The sequence below is a fragment of the Neoarius graeffei genome, chromosome 20 (assembly GCF_027579695.1).
Source record: "Neoarius graeffei isolate fNeoGra1 chromosome 20, fNeoGra1.pri, whole genome shotgun sequence".
NCBI classification, from domain to species: domain Eukaryota; kingdom Metazoa; phylum Chordata; class Actinopteri; order Siluriformes; family Ariidae; genus Neoarius; species Neoarius graeffei.
Window position 1 is genome coordinate 51,188,487 of NC_083588.1, and position 12,901 is coordinate 51,201,387.

Consider the following 12,901-nt stretch of genomic DNA (forward strand, 5'->3'; position numbering starts at 1 on the left):
TTGGGGGTTTTCTTTTTCTTCTTCAGGGTTTTTTTGGCGGTTGACAAACCAACTAAAAGGTGCATTACTGCCATCAACTGGGCTGGAGTGTGGAGCAAGCAATATTGGGGGGAGAAAAAAAAAAAGCTATTTCTGTTTCTTTTAAATACTTGATAATTTTTGGGGTTTTGTTTTCGAGTAGAGTTTTTATTTCATCCTCCGTCAGCTCAGCAACACGCGCCACCATTTTGTTTTTCTCTACTCACGATATTTAAGCTGATATCCTAGTTGTAGAGTAGCCAATTAGAGTGCACGATTACTTGTATCCACTGAATGTGGATAGAATACTTATTATTTGACTTATCACAACTAGCCATCCTTTTATTTTATCTAGCAATAATGTCTACCCTATGTTGAGGTGACAGGGTGACTAGCATTCTCAAAAAAATAAAAAGCAAAAACGCTTCACGCTGATACATTTTTAATAGAGGGTGTATGGTTTAATGTTTTAGTCACATTTTACTAAAATAGCCATATTCATTCATACAAAGATTAACATACTCGGTCAGTGTTACATTCTGACTCAAACAAATAACCCCAAACCCAAAATAAGGCACTCAAAAACAGAAAATCATGCTCTTTTACTGGAATTCATACAATTTTAACAAATACAAATTACCAAACCCATGGCCAACGTGAAGCCTAACGCTCACCGCCCCTCACACAAACAAAGTCCTATTAATAGGCCCAGGTGAAGGCTTCGCAGCTGGCGACATTCAGCACAATCAACTTCCAGCTCCGCGCTGTCAACAGAGGCACCGCCCCCGAAACGCTCGCAGGCGTCACACGCCCCCCCCCCCCTTTTTTTTTTTTTTTTTTGGAAAACGCAGAGCCTAAAATCGCAGTCCTCCACAGATTCCTATAGAGAGAGCAAAAGAGAGACAGGGGAACAAGAAATACAAAAACGGCAAATGATCAGACACGGGATAACGCATCGGCCACAATATTTTCTGACCCTTTTATGTGCCTAATATCCAAACAGTATGACTGCAAATATAAAGACCAACGCACTAAGCGCTGGTTTGGACACTTCAGCGAATTTAAAAAAACTAAAGGGTTGTGGTCAGAAAAAACGGTCAAGGACACGGCAGAACTGATGTAGACCGAAAAGTACTGCAAAGCCCATATTAAGGCCAATGTCTCTTTCTCCACCACAGAATAGTGGCGTTGGTACGAACAAAATTTTTTGAAAAGAAACACACAGGATGGTAAATATTGTGCGTATCAGCCTGCATCAGAACAGCACCCGCTCCGACGTTGCTGGCATCAACCTGTAATACAAAGGGCTTATCAAAGCATGGAGCAGACAGAACAGGCGCAGAACAAAGTAATGACTTAACATTTTCGAACGCCGTTTGGCAGTCAGCACCCCACACATATTTCTCCCCATCCCTCAAAAGATTTGTCAATGGGGCTACCACGGTGGCAAAATTCCTACAAAAACATCTGTAGAAACCCACTAAGCCCAAAAATCGCCGCAGATCTTTTTTTGTAGCGGGAGGTGGATATTGCTGGACAACCGAAATTTTCGCATCAATCGGACGCCATTACCGACAACTCTACCAAGATAAGTCACCGTACCCCTAGCAAATTCGCATTTTGCGAGGTTCACAGTCAGCTGCGCCTCAGTCAAACGTTCAAACACCGATTTGAGCCTCTGCAGATGCGATTCCCAAGTGTCGCTGACCAGAATCAAATCATCCAAATAAACGGCACAGCCCTCTAAACCCGCAATTACCCGATTCATAAGCCGCTGAAAAGTTGCCGGCGCATTTCTCAAGCCGAAATTCATGACGGTATAAGAGTACAAACCGAATGGGGTAATAAAGGAGGAGACTTCCATAGCCCTTGAAGTTAACGGCACCTGCCAATATCCCTTTAAGAGATCAAGTTTCGTTACATATTTGGCAGACCCCACAGAGTCGACACAATCCTCGATTCGAGGTAACGGGAAACTGTCCCCTTTAGTGACACTGTTCACCTTTCGAAAATCTGTGCAAAACCTAACCGTTTTGTCTGGCTTCTCTACCAAAATGCACGGGGACGCCCATTCTGAAAACGACGGGACTGCCAGATTATTATCCAGCAAATATCGCACCTCCGACTCCAGCACTCGACGTTTTTCTGGTGACACGCGATAAAAGCGTTGCCGCACCGGGGCCGAATCACTAACATCAATATCATGCTCGATCCAAGTGGTTCGAGATGGAGTATCCCCAAACAAAGCAGGAAATGCACGTACGAGGCGAATTAAATCCTCTCGTTTAGGCTCTGTCAAATACACCAGTATCCCATCCAATTTTGACAAACACTCTGAATTTTTCAAACGCCCCCGAAGAACGCCATCATTTGGGTCGAGAATTTCATGCCCACTTTCCCCAGTCAAATCCGGAGCAGAGGCTAAGACTGGGTGGGGGCACGAAGATTCATAATAGGGCTTCATTGAATTGGCGTGATACAGTGTAGATTTTTTTCGACGGGATGGAGTTGCCACTAAATAATTTTCATCGGAGATCCGGCGAATAACGGAATAGGGACCCTCAAATTTGGACTCTAATGGTGACCCACCTGACGGACAAAGCACACCCAGATAGCAAACGATGTTATTTCAATGTTGATATTTGGTCAAGATGGTTGATTTACAGTTATAGTTGAACACTGATGGTGGATCAACCACTGATAAAATAAAAAAGTTGAAAAAATGTGTTCGAATCAATGTAATGGTTGAAGGAAACATTTGATCAATGTTGAATATATGTTGATTTTGTTGTCATCATACACTGCACCACTGGACGGGAGCCTGGGGTGCACTCTGGGTGAGACCATTTTGTGGGGGGGGGGTTTCCTATATTTCATTGAATTTCATTTATTTAATTTAGAATTTTAATAGAGCACAAGGAACTATGAAGAATAGATTATTATTTATGGTTATGTGCAAATCTTGTGTGTGCAACATGTAAGGAAAAAACGAACAGAAAAACAAACATCTCCGTTTTCTACCGTACCGGCCGCTATTTGGAATGGTCCAAATAACCGTCTCTCACAAGAACTTTTCGATAACGGTCAAACAGATATCGATTCAGTGTCATGAAATGTCGGTTTCCATTTAGATGATGGCTGAATCACCATTGATTCAGTATATTATTTCAACATGAAATCAACGGAAATTTAAATGCAAGTTTCTATTTAGATGATGGTTGAATCACTATTGATTCAATGCTGATAGGGTTGAAAATTCAACGTTGATTCAACCGAAATTCAAGGGGACACTTTCAATATCATTTCAACATTATTTCAATGTTTTCTGCCAAACGCTATTTCAATGTTGATTCAACTGATTTTTGCTATCTGGGCAAGCACTTGGTCACCGACTTCAAAGGATCTACGCTCTATGGATCGATCATACAGGCGTTTCATTTTCTTTTGAGAACCCTCCAAATTTGTTCTTGCTACATCCCGCGCCCTCGCCAGCCTGTCTTTGAAACCGAGTACATAACCTTCAACATTGGAGGGCGGAACAACTGATCTACCCACGTCCCCCAAAACTGACAAAAGTCCCCGCACTTTGTGTCCAAAAACCAAGTCATTTGGGCTAAACCCAGTGCTCTCTTGCACCACTTCGCGTGCAGCCAGCATGAGCCACGGTAAAGACTCTTCCCAGTCCGCATCCAGCTGCACGCAATAGGCACGCAAGAGAGACTTCATAGATTGGTGAAATCTTTCGATTGAACCCTGCGATTGAGCATGGTACGGCGTGGACGTAAGATGTTGTATGCGCAGTTGCTTTAAAACGCCCTCAAAAACGCGGGAAGTAAAATTAGACCCACGGTCACTTTGCACAAATCTTGGGATACCGAAAACGGACATAAACTGAACCAAAGCCCGCAGAACCGCCTTCGCAGAGATGGTGCGCAGCGGAAAAGCAAAGGGGTAGCGAGTGTTCAGGCACATTAACGTAAAAATATAATTACTGCCATTCTTTGACCTTGGCAGTGGGCCTACGCAATCGATAACAATATGCTCAAAAGGTTCGCCCACGGCTACAATCGGACGCAAGGGAACAGGTTTGAGAGTTTGATTAGGCTTACCCGTGACCTGACAGGTATGACATGACTTTATATATGCAGACACATCCCTTTTAATGTGCGGCCAAAAGAAGGTTCGGAGGACACGGTCATAGGTCTTCCTCACACCCCCATGCCCACACCGGTCATGTGCAACCTGTAATACAGAATCTCGAAATTTAGCAGGGATCACCACCTGCACATAAGCGTCCCCCACAAAATCTTCCCCTTGTGGCATCCATTTACGGAAGAGCACCCCATTTTCCATGAAGTATCCCCTCGCTGCTCCCAGTGCGTCTGTGGGGGACAAAACGTTTTTAAACAAACCAGCCAACCCTGGGTCAGCAGCCTGCTCCCTGCTTAACTCCTCCCCTGACAAAGGAAAAGGGAGGTCAGACAAGTCAGGAACCCCAAGCACAGAGCTAAAACTCTCCCCCCGCTCCGTCACACCGTCACAGTCAGTAATACATACAGTCTGGCAAATCCACTCACTGACGGATATTTTATACAGTAATGACTGTTCCAATATGAAAAACATTACTCAGTGCTGTATCGTGGTCTTCTGGGATTTGGATTCAAGCACCTTGAGAAAATTAATTGGCCAAAACATTTCATTAATCATTAAATGCTACTTCATTATGTCCAGTGAGTTTCACCATCAGAAAGCTTTCCAAGTTTGAACCTTCTCAGGAAGCGAAGAACCCTTAACTAGATAAATAATCCATGAAAGATCTTTTTTCAGAATGCAAGAGTTATCCAGCAGCTAGATTATCAGAGTGTTACCACCTCGGCTACTTTCTACTAACTGGAAACATTCAGTTATTTACAACTCCAAGGGATTTCATGTTTTACCACAACATGATCACCATTAAACATGACATAAAAGTAGTATTTCCTCTATAATAGTCACAGTGCTTTTGAGAAACAAAGCCATATGGCTTTGAGCTCAGATTCTTTATACTAAGAAGTACCTTCTCCAGCATTTGTTAACTAATTAATTAATTAATTAATAATTAATTAGTTAGTTAATTAATTAATAAGGTGTTAGTCTTGCAAACTGTAAAGAATTATTATTATTATTATTATTATTATTATTATTATTATTATTATCTTATGCCATCATGTGTCATCCATCGTCTGTCCAGCATCGTTCACATTTCATGAAAATCGCATCTTCTCTCTCAATTCTTCACTGATTTTCATTCTTTTTGGCAGGAAGGTAGGTCTGCCTGGAGTGTATATAGCTTCTACCCAAATTTGCATAATTGCAATTAATAATGAAGATATGGAGTAATTACCCCCTAATGAGCAGTTTCCACACAAATTGCTTCTTCTCCCTCAATTCTTCACCGATTTTGATTCTTTCTGGCTTGAAGGTAGGGGTACCTAGGGTGCCTATAACTTCTACCCAGATTTGCTTCATTACAATTATTAATGAAGTAATGGACTAATTAAGCCTTAATGAGCAGTTCAACAAAAATCGCTTCTTCTTGGTCAATTCCTCGCCGTTTTGGATTCCTTCTGGCAAATACGTCGGTATTCCTAGGGTGTATATAGCTTCTATATATAGTGTATATAGGTTGCGACATTTATTGCGCAAGGTGGCCCACTTTAGATCGTTCCTTCTGGACTAGACAGGGCCAGAGTGAGCTACGCCATCATTGACAGTCTCATTGTTATTATTACTATTATTATTATTGTTGTTATTATTGAGGGTAGATTAAAAACTTGGGATAGTTAACCTGAAAAAAAATTTACCGTATGTGAGCTTCTGATACAATACAAAATTGTTTTTTTTTTTGCTCCGTGCTCTCACGGAAGGCGGTCGCATTTCTCTGGCTCTCCTTCCCTTATCTTCCCTGCTTCTGCTTCTCTGTCTCGTCTGTCTATTGTCTATACTTTTGAGAGACTCTATCCGCACTGCTTTCCAAACTAAAAATCATGGAATTGATAAACTGGTCTCTTCACGTAATTGACACAATTTTCTTGACGAGAAGCCTGGGTTCTGGGGAACCAGCCTGCCCTGCCGGAACGTTCGCAGCTGGCTACACGATGGATGGGTGGGAGAGGTGGCGGGTCGTGTGCCTGGCGGTCCTTTCTGTGGAGGACATTGAAGACATCTACCTATTCGGAACCATGATTACAGGACTTTTGCTGATTGGATTAGGCATTGCCCTGGTGTATTGAGGAAATCAGAAAATGGTGACAGCTGTCCATAGCCCCATAAAGCTGCCCGACATGATTGAAGCAGTGGGCAGAGCTGTCGGCACTCAGACTGTGGCTATTCAGAACTTGAACCGCAACATGGATAACATCATGGAGAAGCTTTTGGCTTTGCAAAGGAAAATGGATCGATTTGGAGACCAGAATGGACAAACAGAGTAGTCGTGTAAAAGAATGCGTCTACTCGCCCCAGGAACAAACAATCCCAATCTCATCTGCTTTCGGCTCCCTCAGACAGCACTGGCCTTGGCCAAGGCCGTTGCTGGAACAACAACTCCCCCTGAAGATCACTGCAGTGAGACGCTCTTGCATTCCTTCCCCCACTTCCCACGGTCGCCGCTTTTTACCCCCAGTCTGACAAGCTGGGGGAGCGCCGTCATGGCTGCAGACCGGACTGCTTGTTTGCGCTGGGTTACCTATACCTCTGTTACCTATACCACTAATGCAACCCCATACCATCAGAGATGCAGGCTTCTGAACTGAGCGCTGATAACAACTTGGGTCGTCCTTCTCCTCTTTAGTCCGAATGACACGGCGTCTCTGATTTCCATAAAGAACTTCAAATTTTGATTCATCTGACCACAGAACAGTTTTCCACTTTGCCACAATACATTTTAAATGAGCCTTGGCCCAGAGAAGATGTCTGCGCTTCTGGATCATGTTTAGATACGGCTTCTTCTTTGAAGTATAGAGTTTTAGCTGGCAACGGCGGATGGCACGGTGAATTGTGTTCACAGATAATGTTCTCTGGAAATATTCCTGAGCCCATTTTGTGATTTCCAATACAGAAGCATGCCTGTATGTGATGCAGTGCCGTCTAAGGGCCCGAAGATCACGGGCACCCAGTATGGTTTTCCAGCCTTGACCCTTACGCACAGAGATTGTTCCAGATTCTCTGAATCTTTTGATGATATTATGCACTGTAGATGATGATATGTTCAAACTCTGCAATTTTACACTGTTAAACTCCTTTCTGATAGAATTAGGGGGATTGGTGATCCTCTTCCCATCTTTACTTCTGAGAGCCGCTGCCACTCCAAGATGCTCTTTTTATACCCAGTCATGTTAATGACCTATTGTCAATTGACCTAATGAGTTGCAATTTGGTTCTCCAGCTGTTCCTTTTTTTTACCTTTAACTTTTCCAGCCTCTTACTGGCCCTGTCCCAACTTTTTTGAGATGTGTTGCTGTCATGAAATTTCAAATGAGCCAATATTTGGCATGAAATTTCAAAATGTCTCACTTTCAACATTTGATATGTTGTCTATGTTCTATTATGAATACAATATCAGTTTTTGAGATTTGTAAATTATTGCATTCCGTTTTTATTTACAATTTGTACTTTGTTCCAACTTTTTTGGAATTGGGGTTGTACAAATAGATAGTTGAAACAAGTTTTGTTGCTTCTTTGCTTGACTTTTTTTCCCCCTTTGTCCTGTAAATTGTACAGTGCCATGAAAAAGGGTTTTCCCCATCCTGCCTGACTTCCTCCATTTTGGCACATTTGTGACAGGAAACGTTTTCAGGTTCTTATAAGAAACAATGACAGGATAGGCAGAACATGAGTAAGCACCAAGCACAGGTTTTATAAGATCATTTTATATTTATTTATTGAAGGAAGGTCACGCAACTCACGGACTGATTAGCGTATATGACTGTTAGGATGATGCTCTTATTGTCGAATGCTGTGTTGTAATGGGACACAGGTCTTCCAAAATGTTCCACTTTCAACTCCTCAGTCCACAGAATATGATCTCAAAAGGCTTCAAGATGCGTTTTTTGGTCGGTGTGAGACGAGCCCTTATTATGTTCCTCTGGGTCAGCAGAGTTTTTTTTTTCTCCTTGAAACTCATCCACAGATACCATTTTTGCTCTTTCTAATGGTGGAACCATGAACGCTGATCTTATCTGAAGTGAACGAGGTCTGCAGTACCTTAGATTTTAGTTTGTTTAGGAGATAATTGCTCTCACAATGAAATCCCAGAACCTTATTGATATACAGTACTGTGGAAAAGTCCTACACACAGTATTTTTTTTCATACAAACTTTGTTAGATTTCTGTTTTATGACTTCTACATTACCGAGTCAGTACAAAAACATTTTAGAGTCCAAACGTTCGTTTTCCAGCACAAAATTAAAAGTTACAGAAAAAAAAGTTTGTATCTGAGCAGTATATTACATAAGAGACCACATCCATCCATCTTCTTCCACTTATTCAAAGTCAGGTCCCCGTGGCAGCAGGGTATTCCAGGCGTCCCTCTGCCCAGCAACGTTTTCCAGTTCCTTCTGGAGGATCCCAAGGCACTCCCAGGCCAGATAAGATATGTATATATAATCTCTCCAGCGTGTTCTAGGTCTACCCTGAGCTCTCCTCCCAGTTAGATGTGCCCGGAAAACCTCAGCTGACTCCTTTTGACACGAAGGAGCAGCCGCTCTACTCCGAGATCCCTCCGGATGTCTGAGCTCCACACCGTATCTCTAAGGGTGAGCCCAGCCACCCTATGGAGAGAGCTCATTTCAGCTGCTTTTATCTGCGATCTCATCATCTTTTCGGTTGCTACTCAAATCTTATGACCATAGGTGAGGATTGGAACGTAGATCGACTGGGAAATCGAAAGCTTTGCCTTTTGGCTCAGCTTTTTCTTTACCACAACGGACCGGTACAACGCCCACATAAGAGAGCACTTTTCAGATTATAACAGAAAACATAATGAAGGCTACTGGGTTTTGCGGCAAAATGAAGCAGCGAGTGTGACAAAGTTTCCAGAAGAACTGTGGCTGGTTCTGTAAGATGCTCAGTAAAACCTACAGCTCATTTCCTTATAAAACTGCACTCACTGTACCTCAGACTACTATTTTTTTTTAAAGCAAAGGGAATTTCGTCTCACACCAAATACTGACTGTTTCATTTATTATAGCTGACTGTTTATAGTATTTTTTTATGTTAAAACATTTAATTTCATTAGTTTTTAGCCATTTTTGGTCTACAGCATTTCTTTACATGTGCCCAAGACTTTTGAGAGAGAGAGAGAGAGAATCAGAATGAAAGGTAAGAAGGAAGAGGAGAGACTCGTGAGAGGAGAGCAACATGTTTGTGCGATCAGAATCATGTTGGAGGAGAAAGTGAAGAGAAGTAAAAAGCTGTTTGAGGCAGAAAGGTGTGCAGACCTTTGACAATGTAAATGGAGATGTCTGAATTCATGCTGGTCTCAGAAAGAAGAATGGCAAATGTCAGAAACATCACTGCACCATTCTGACTGTCCCTTTTACACAGATGTCGATTCTGGTTCTGTTACACCAAATATTGACTTTGTTTCATTGATTATGGCTTACTCATTCTCATTATCTCTAGCCTCTTTATCCTGTTCTACACGGTTGCAGGCAAGCTGGAGCCTATCCCAGCTGACTATAGGTGAGAGGCGGGGTACACCCTGGACAAGTCGCCAGGTCATCACAGGGCTGACACATAGACACAGACAACCATTCACACTCACATTCACACCTACGGTCAATTTAGAGTCACCAGTTAACCTAACCTGCATGTCTTTGGACTGTGGGGGAAAACCAGAGCACCCGGAGGAAACCCACGCGGACACGGGGAGAACATGCAAACTCCGCACAGAAAGGCCCTTACTGTTTACATTATTATTTTTTTATGTTAAAACATTTAATTTCAACCCCTCCTAGAACTGCCACCTTATTGTGGTGGAGGGGTTTGTGTGCTTGAATGATCCTAGGAGCTATGTTGTCGGGGGCATTATGCCCCTGTTAGGGTTTCCCAAGGCAGACAGGTCCTAGGTGACAGGCCAGACCAAGAGCAGTTCACCAAAAACCCCTATGGAGAAAAAATCCAGGACCATGACGTCGCCCGGTATGACGCAGCCGGGGCCCCACCCTGGAGCCAGGCCCGGGGTTGGGGCTCGTATGCGAGCGCTTGGTGGCCGGGCCTTTGCCCATGGGGCCTGGCCGGGCTCAGCCTGAAGAGGTGACGTGGGCCCGACCTCCTGTGGGTTCACCACCCACAGAGGTAGCAGTAGGGGTTTGGTGCAGTGTGGATTGGGTGGCAGTCGAAGGCAGGGGCCTCGACGACCTGATCCCCGGACACAGTGGCTGGCTGTTGGGAGATGGAATGTCACTTCGCTGGGGGGGAAAGAGCCTGAGCTTGTGCGGGAGGTTGAGAGGTACCGGCTAGAGATAGTCGGGCTCACCTCCACGCACAGCTTGGGCTCTGGAACCCAGCTCCTCGAGAGGGGCTGGACTTTCCACTTCTCTGGAGTCGCCCGTGGTGAGTGGCGGCGGGCTGGTGTGGGCTTGCTTAAAGCTCCCCAGCTCAGCCGCCATGTGTTGGAGTTTACCCCAGTGAACGAGAGGGTCGCCTCTCTGCGCCTTCAGATTGGGGAGAGGGCTCTTGCTGTTGTTTGTGCCTACGGGCCAAATAGCAGTATAGAGTATCCGGCCTTCTTGGAGTCCCTGGGAGAGGTACTGAGGGCTGCTCAGACTGGGGACTCCATTGTGCTACTGGGGGACTTCAATGCTCACGTGGGCGACGACAGTGACACCTGGAGGGGCGTGGTTGGGAGGAATGGCCTCCCCGATCTGAACCCGAGTGGTGTTTTGTTATTGGACTTCTGTGCTAGTCACGGTTTGTCCATAACGAACACCATGTTCGAGCATAGGGGTGTCCATAAATGCACGTGGCACCAGGACACCTTAGGTCGGAGGTCGATGATCGACTTTGTAGTCGTTTCATCTGATCTCCAGCTCTATGTCTTGGACACTCGGGTGAAGAGAGGGGCTGAGCTGTCAACTGATCACCACCTGGTGGTGAGTTGGATCCACTGGCAGAGGAGGAAGCTGGACAGACCTGGCAGGCCCAAACGTATGGTGAGGGTTTGCTGGGAACGTCTGGCCGAGCACTCTGTTGGGGAGGTCTTTAACTCCCACCTCTGGGAGAGCTTTTCCCAGCTTCCGAGGGAGGCGGGGGACATTGAGTCTGAGTGGACCATGTTCTCTACCTCCATTGTGGACGCAGCTGTTCGGAGCTGTGGCCGCAAGGTCTCCGGTGCCTGTCGTGGCGGCAATCCCCAAACCCGGTGGTGGACACCGGAAGTAAGGGATGCCGTCAAGCTGAAGAAGGAGTCCTATCGGGCCATGTTGACCTCTGGGACTCCTGAGGCAGCCGACGGGTATCGGCAGACCAGGCATGCTGCAGCTCGGGCAGTTGCGGATGCAAAAACTCGGAACTGGGAGGAGTTCGGGGAGGCCATGGAGAAGGACTATCGGTCGGTCTCGAAGAAATTCTGGCAAACCGTCCGGTGCCTCAGGAGGGGGAAGCAGTACTCTGCCAACACTGTTTATAGTGCGGGTGGGGAGCTGTTGACCTCGACTGGGGACATTGTCGGGCGGTGGAAGGAATACTTTGAGGATCTCCTCAATCCCACCATCATGTCTTCCACTGAGGAGACTGAGGCTGATGACTCAGAGGTGGACTCGTCCATTACCCAAGCCGAAGTCACTGAGGTGGTTTGCAAGCTCCTTGGTGGCAAGGCACTGGGGGTGGATGAGATCTGCCCTGAGTATCTCAAGTCTCTGGATGTTGTGGGGCTGTCTTGGTTGACACGCCTCTGCAACATCGTGTGGCGGTCGGGGACAGTGCCTCTGGAGTGGCAGACTGGGGTGGTGGTCCCTCTTTTTAAGAAAGGGGACCGGAGAGTGTGCTCCAATTATAGGGGAATCACACTTCTCAGCCTCCCAGGGAAAGTTTACTCCAGGGTACTGGAGAGGAGAATTCAACCAATAGTCGAACCTCGGATCCAGGAGGAACAATGCGGTTTTCGTCCTGGTCGCGGAACACTGGACCAGCTCTATACCCTTCATAGGGTGCTCGAGGGTTCATGGGAGTTTGCCCAACCAGTCCACATGTGCTTTGTGGATCTGGAGAAGGCATTCGACCGTGTCCCCCGTGGTATTCTGTGGGGGGTGCTTCGGGAGTATGGGGTTCGGGGCTCTTTGCTAAGGGCTGTCCGGTCCCTGTACGAATGGAGCAGGAGTCTAGTTCGCATTGCCGGCAGTAAGTCAGACCTGTTCCCAGTGCATGTTGGACTCCAGCAAGGCTGCCCTTTGTCACCGGTTCTGTTCATAATTTTTATGGACAGAATTTCTAGGCGCAGCCAGGGGCCGGAAGGAATCCTGTTTGGGAACCACAGGATTTCATCTCTGCTTTTTGCGGATGATGTTGTCCTGTTGACTTCTTCAAACCAGGACCATCAGCATGCACTGGGGCGGTTTGCAGTCGAGTGTGAAGCGGCTGGGATGAGAATCAGCACCTCCAAGTCCGAGGCCATGGTTCTCGACCGGAAAAGGGTGGCTTGCCCTCTCCAGGTTGGTGGAGAAGTCCTGCCTCAAGTGGAGGAGTTTAAGTATCTCGGGATCTTGTTCACGAGTGAGGGAAGGATGGAGCGTGAGATCGACAGGCGGATCGGTGCAGCCTCCGCAGTGATGCGGTCGCTTTACCGGTCCGTCGTGGTGAAGAAGGAGCTGAGCCAAAAGGCGAAGCTCTCAATTTACTGGTCGAT